Below are 7308 nucleotides of genomic sequence, written 5' to 3' on the forward strand. Positions count from 1 at the left end.
CACGTGTAAGAAAACACGTTATCGTCGCTATTAAACAATTTTGTCGTTGGTAATAACATCAAAGCTTACCAATTATTACTCAAAGGATAGTTCATCTCAGAAGTAGTTTTATGCAGAAGGAAGCTGCAACGCTATTTCTGCCCACACGCAGGTTAAGAGCGTATGAAATTCACTAGCATTCTTAGATTCGAAGACATAAGGCCGCTGCAGACATTGACAAGTTCACAATGTGCAACTCTAATATAGAAACAGCCAAATCATTTGTGGTGACTACTTCGAAGTTAGCCGCGTTTTGCAAAATATATATGTTTTATGATTTTATTTGGCTGCCAGAAACTTTAAACAGCATATTAAAGTTAAGCTGATAGTGATATTTTAGGCAAATTTCAAGTTTTTTTTTCCGGGGAATTGGCACAACTTTCGTTATTAAATAATGCGGGTTACCCACGACAGCAACAGGTCGTCAAGAAAAAAGAAAAAGTGTTGTAAATATAATCCATATGCAAAGCTATATTACGTTGGTAATTCGATGCATTCAAGTTTTTCATTTGATTGGTAATCAAATAAAGCTCTCTAATTGATTTTTTCTCTCGCTGTTTCTGTCTCTTGTTTGTTTAAAGTGTGCTGCCATTTTTAAATGTTGAATAAGTAAATAAATAAGGCGCACTCCGGAAGTAAATTTCTAATATATATTCTTTTAAAGAATAAAGTTTTCTTGTAATCAAGCGTCAAGCTAAAATCTTGTGAAATTAGAAAACTATGCTTAGCAAACGCAATCGTTGAAATCACAATTTGGACCCTAGCAATTGTGTTGACCTCAAAATGGATTTAGGAGTCCTATTCTAGTCCAATTAATTTATGTATTTAACAAATACCAAAAAAAGTTAAAATATAGTTGTTCGATTTAGAAGATACTTAAATTGGGGGAAATACCATCTTTGTCATAGGAAGTACTCTTTCTTTGTTAACGAAGCTGTGCTACCAGGAGAAGCTACCATAACACTTTGCACCTATATTCTTTCAATATTTTTAGTGGAGAAACGTAATTTCCCTTTACTATTATAAAATTAACTTAATTCAGCAAACAAAAGCATCTGTTAATAGAAAAAAACAACAATTATTCTCAAATCAAAGTTTATAAGCTAACATGACTACTTTATCAATGCCTTCACATTCAAAATGTGTCAACAAAAACATTGTAAGACATTGTATAGTAATCTTTTTTAAGAAAATGCAAATACGCCAGCTAGTTATCTTGTGGTGAAGTTTAATTTCAAAAAGAAAAAAAGACCTCGTGCAAAATACATTTTTCTGCAATATTCACGATGTCCATTATGTGAGAATTAAAAATTACAGACATTGTCTAATGCATAAAAGTTAAATATAAAAAGTAGAGTGTATTTGTGTCTTATAAATGTAATTTCTCTTTATTTGTCGTGACAACAAGATAGTTTTCGACAATCTTTCCGGAGTTCTTGGCTTCTGTACTGACTGAGAGTTTAAATTTTCATTACATTTACTGTCAATTTTCTTTCGTCAAAAATTTACAAAACACGATTTGCAAAGTTTTTCAACAAAGCATAATGTTAATGGTATGATAATGGTAAAAAACTCCTTTAGACTTGTTCCTGTTAAACAACCCTTGACAATTTCTGTGCGTCATTTCACCCACACACTTTGAATGCTAGCTATAGCTTTGTCACTTTTACAATCACCTTGACCAGAGTTATCAATTTTTTATCTTTGATTAAAGCAAAATATAATAAATTATATAATTCACATTGTTTAGTTTGTTTATCTACTTTTACATACGGTCTTTCACACAATTTTTTTGCCATAAATAACTCCCATATGTGTGAAAACATTAACACCTTAAAAGGTTTCTTAATATCTTTTGTAGTGATAAGATGTGTTTTTAATCCTGTTTAATCCCTTGAAATTTTATTTTTGTTATATTTTGAAAAAAATTTTAATTTTTCATGCTGCCAAATTAATAATATCTGACGACATCCCCAAGCCCCAAGCAAAATGAAAAGTGTACGAAACACTACTAAATCACTCAAATTGCAACCCCTTCGCAGCTGCTTCTAGTTGTCTGTATTTTGGTAATTCAACACTTTCAAGTCCTCCGCACGAATATTTCTCAATTCACCAAGATACAAGTTATTTAGAACATTTCAATGGCTACATAAGCACAATGAAGGTCAATGTGATATCCCATTAGTAGCTTTTCCCGCGCTGTGTTTGTTAGGAGATAATCACTTTGATCATATTTTCAACAACAACGACTCGGACGAGCGAGACGACGTCTATGATTTCAGTGTTATTAAAAACAATACAGAATTTAAATAGATCTCAGTAGCTGCAAAATAAGAGAGGGTTCTCCTTCTTTATTTTTGTGCATTAAGTTTAACGAAAAAATTAAGTTGCAATACTGTAAGAACACTGAACTAAACTTTTGACTCGTTCTTCTTATTTATATTGGTTAAAAAATACATTAATAACCGATTAACCCGCGCTGTACCGAAAATATCACCCTTGATCCTTGTTTACAAGCTACGACGGATGACGTGGACTTTTTTATGCTATCTAAGCCAGCAAGAAGTTGAAGTATTAAGACAGGAAATGAAGGACAAGTTATTTAAACGTCCTTTACTTTTTGGGTCAATTAAATTTCTAGACATTATATTAAAGTTAACCACGAGTACTTCGGCAGTAAAACTTGAAATTGTTGTTTCATTTTTTAAAAAATGTTTTTATCAGTTAATTCAACAAAAGTGCAGGTGGATTGGTTACCATTTCTGAATGGCTATATGTCAAAGTCTAGTGGCGTCTGGACACTTTTGATTGATTTTTCTTAAAGTAGGCTGACTTTTCTACAAGATAAAGTGCCTATACAACCCAAATGCAATTTCTCCATCGGAAATAATTGTTTACGTTATTTTGTTAATGCATACTTTGGAAACATGCTAGTTGTTGCTGCCGTCAACACGACCACTTTTCCCGAATTTCCCGACTTTCGTGAGTCGCTGCGTTAACTATTTCGTTATACGGGCACGCTAAAAGAATGCTGATAGCGAACATTACACACTCTCGACCTGGACTACTTGTGCATCAAAGTGGCGACTTTTAAATGGAAATGGTCACAACCTGCCAGCTCCAGTGTTGAGACTATTTTATCCATTTAAACTTGTTTGAAAGTTTCTTTTGATTACCATAATTACACCACAAATTATATTTATTGCAATTGTGATTGAATATTACTGGCACAAGAAATTTTTAATTCCTTTAATAGAATGGCTTCACGTCATTTGTATGAGGAATTTTTTGAAAAATGCCATAATGATGTGAATAATTTTGCATACGAAGAAATAAAAATTGAATGCATAGACAAACAAAAATTAGTCATGTTGCATACACACCGTGTAAGACTTTTTGAATGCATGGCAAATGAGGGATGTATTTCTGCAATAACCTCTTATTCCAAATACGATTTAGACTGAGAAAAAGGAGGTTGACTACTTTGAACTTACTTATGAGTGTGAATGCTGCTAAAACAACCAAAACTTTTAATATTTCCCTAACTGACAATTCTTCATGCAAAAATATATGTAAATCCATCTGGGAAGTTGTCTCAACAATTGTGTTGCTAAATGTTGTTTCAATAATCATGATTTCTTTAGCTGTAATTGCCCACCACCTGCATCGTCTTAAAGTTTGGTAACAAAGAAAATTTACATGCAAACCAATCCAATTGATTCATTATTTTCAGCATTAAAAAGACTTGTTCTAAGAATAAATAATGACGTCATGGCAAATTTGCTGCCACCTGCCACTTTTCATCCTCATCAATGAATATCTTATGCTATTCTATACTTCTGCCAAGTTTTATCAACATCGCCTATCCACCTGTTCATAAATTATCTTTCGAACACTGGCTTTACCAAAGTTTTGGATCATCAGTAATTGCATATGGACACAGAAGCACAAGAGTAGTTTTCCTTACAATCCATGCATTCTCAGCTCGAGAGCATTTTTTTCTCGAGTTAGTGAAAATCAATTTGTCTCCCGAAAGAAAAGATATTAATTATAATAGCGGCAGCAAGCATAAATTATGTTTTCTATAAAATTTAAAAATACTAACTTTTATAAAAATAATAATTCAATGGCACTGTATTGAAAGAAGATGCTAACAGGAAAGCTAAATAAAATGCGGACAATGAACGCAGCTCTTTCAGTACTTTGCGGTATAGCCCATTGCCTTGATAGTACGGCGACCCAACAGTACGGTTGCCAGGCAACATTCCGTTACTCTCCATCCTCGCACATCTGAATGAAGGTGCGTAATCAATAGACCACTTAAAAGATGAAGTACAAGAAACTAACTCTATAGACAACGTGTTTATAAATAATTATTTTTTATGATAAATTTTACTTTTTATTGCTATTTTCTAAAGTGAAAGAACATTTTTTAACGTTCTTTTTGCCTGTAAGATGAGCTACGGTCAGTAAAATATATTGAATATTAAAAATGGAAAGTTTCTTTTGACAAGAAAACCAAGACAACAGGGGTGCTATATTTGGTAAAAAAATGCTAGCTTTAAGGAGGCAATTATTAGTTCTAAAAGATTATAAAGGCATCCTCATTACTTCGACTAATTTTATGTCCAATAACCTTACATATTTCTTTTTAAAACTTAGAAGAATATAGCTAGCTAGTTTAACAAATTGTAAAGTGTATTTCATTAGAAGATTTAATTTAATAACATGACAAGAAAGCTTAGCAGCTCAACAGTCATACTGTTTCTACAACTTATCCAAAATACAAGTAACGTTGACTACAAACTCGAAGCTAAGTACAAGCATAACTTTCTGAATAAATTTCTGCATATTCATAACATAAACATTATATCTTTGAACTTTGAACCTTTGTCTGTTAGTCGTTTGGATATTCTATTTTCTCACTTTATAAATAAAACAAACTAAATATGTGCCATACGTATTCGTTTTTTCCATACCTTACGTTAAAATAAATGTCATTCCACGTTCTTTTTTGATAAATATGTTTTGCTATATACCACGTTTTTTACCGCTAGCACGTCACCATTATTTATAATTTTTGCCTTGATGATCTACCTCTCTGTGGTCACATCTGCTTGAATTAAGAAACTATTTTGTATTTTATCTTCAATATCGTGCGTTCAGCTACTTATCACAAGTACGAAATGGTAAGCAACGAAATTTTGTTGCCTAAACCAAACACTAATTTTTGACTGAATGACTGAATTTGGTAGTATTTGTTTTCTTTTTGTTTACACATGTGAAAGCACATATAGTTTAACGGGTTTTTTTTGCCCACGTAACAATCTTAAATTATCAATTTTAAGGAGTGTGGCTAAGAATCTAAATTTTAAATCAGCTTGGCTAGCTGGCTAAACTTAGTTCTACTTCTTCCTATTATTTTGAATTTTTTGATCAGTTTGGTGTACTATTTATTCATTTGTGTGGCTATCTAGCTAGCTTTTTAGCTACCTCTAACTAAAAAGTGAAAGTAGCAAAATACAGTTTGACTACCGAAAAAATTCCTAAATTATACTCCTAATATTACGCTAACTACACTCAGGTGGCTGCAGATTTCGCTACTGTTATGAAAATTTATTTTGCAAAATAAAGTTGCTGAGTAATTTTTTTTACCTGGACCAGGAAATGCCAGCTGTTTCCTGATTTCTTTTAAAAAAGAAGCGATAAAGATTTTTCGAAAATGGTATTACCCCTAAACTCATGTATGACACAGTTTACCTGTTAACCGCTCAGCCTGGTGTTAACAACGGGCTGTTTCCTGTGTTTTTATTAAAACTGTTGTGAAAAAGGTTTAAATGGAAAATGCTTTTATACGCCTATTATTCATGTGTGACACGGTTTACCTGTAATAAACCTTCAACTTGCTGTTAACAGCGGGCTGTTTTGTGTGTTTTTTTGTTTAAATTGAAGTTGTGGTAAAGTTTTAGGAAAGGGCTATTACGCCTATTATTCATGGCTGACACGGTTTACCTGTACTAAGCGCCTAGTCCAGTGTCACAATTAATTTGTTAACGTTTACTGAAACTTATTCCGCAAAATAAAATAATATTACCCGATTGTTTTTGCTATGATGGAGTAACAACGGTTTGTAAACTCTGTCTTTATTTCAGCTTTAGTTACGGGAAAGTTATTTTTTTAAAAAATATGTTACAGTCGCAAGACTACAATGATGGTGTATGCGCTTCACCTAATTTGCGACATACTGCATACCTATACTAAAGCGCTCTATCTAACCGTGTCGCACAATTTGCGTTCTTATTAAGCACTTCTCAGGGCATTCAACAACAGTTACTTGTGGCTTAACCCGGCGTTTCGACGCCAAGTCTTTCGGCTAGTCTCTTCATTAATAGCTGTATTCCGTCTGTCTGTTTGTGCGCGGAAAAAGAGTCATGCTACGGAAACACAAAAGGCGATAAATAAAGGACGGGCGAACCAGCGGATTGATCCACCGGCTACCAACTAGTATATATTATAATATCCGTATACGTTTGTTAGTCTTCTCAAAATGGTACCGCAAGTAGCGAGACACACGAAATGCAGGCGAGCGAACTTATCCAAGGGCCACCAACTATTTATTATTAAATACATGTAGGGAACTTTTCCGTCATTGTAATTGGATTTCAATGCTTATAATTTTTCATGTAAGTCGCTAAAGTAACAAACTAACAGCCCGTTAATTACCTTTTCGAGTACGATGGTGTCTCAATTGTTATACTGCACAGAGAATACGATTATTAATAAGAGATATTAGTGATTGGCCTGTGTGCTTGCCTGTTATAAATATCAAGAGCATCGCTATTTCCCTAACCCATGTACGCCTGTTTACATGAAGTGATAAAATTACTGTGCTGTTGCATGACATAGAGCTGGCATGCAACCCTGAGCGGCCGGTATTATTATTAATAAAAAAGGTAGAGAAGAAGAGATTTAATCTTTGTAATTATACAGAAATTTTAAATAAAAGAAACGACATCTTTGTAGACAGTAGTTCTAAAAATTTTTCCATTTCTGTTTTGTTCATTGAATACTTTAATCCATCTCGTCAAGTCCTTCATTTTCTTCTGGGACAGAATCTCTTGCTACAAAAAAAGAATGGGACACTAAAAATCGATATTTTATTTTTCTAAGGGAAGTTCAGAGACTTTCTTATCAGGGGTTCAAGGGGGACAGAAAGACTTTGGTTTGATAAATCGATATATTAATCGCATCGAGGTCTTGTAGAATTTA

This window comes from Hydractinia symbiolongicarpus, chromosome 15 (assembly GCF_029227915.1).
Source record: "Hydractinia symbiolongicarpus strain clone_291-10 chromosome 15, HSymV2.1, whole genome shotgun sequence".
In the NCBI taxonomy this organism is placed as follows: domain Eukaryota; kingdom Metazoa; phylum Cnidaria; class Hydrozoa; order Anthoathecata; family Hydractiniidae; genus Hydractinia; species Hydractinia symbiolongicarpus.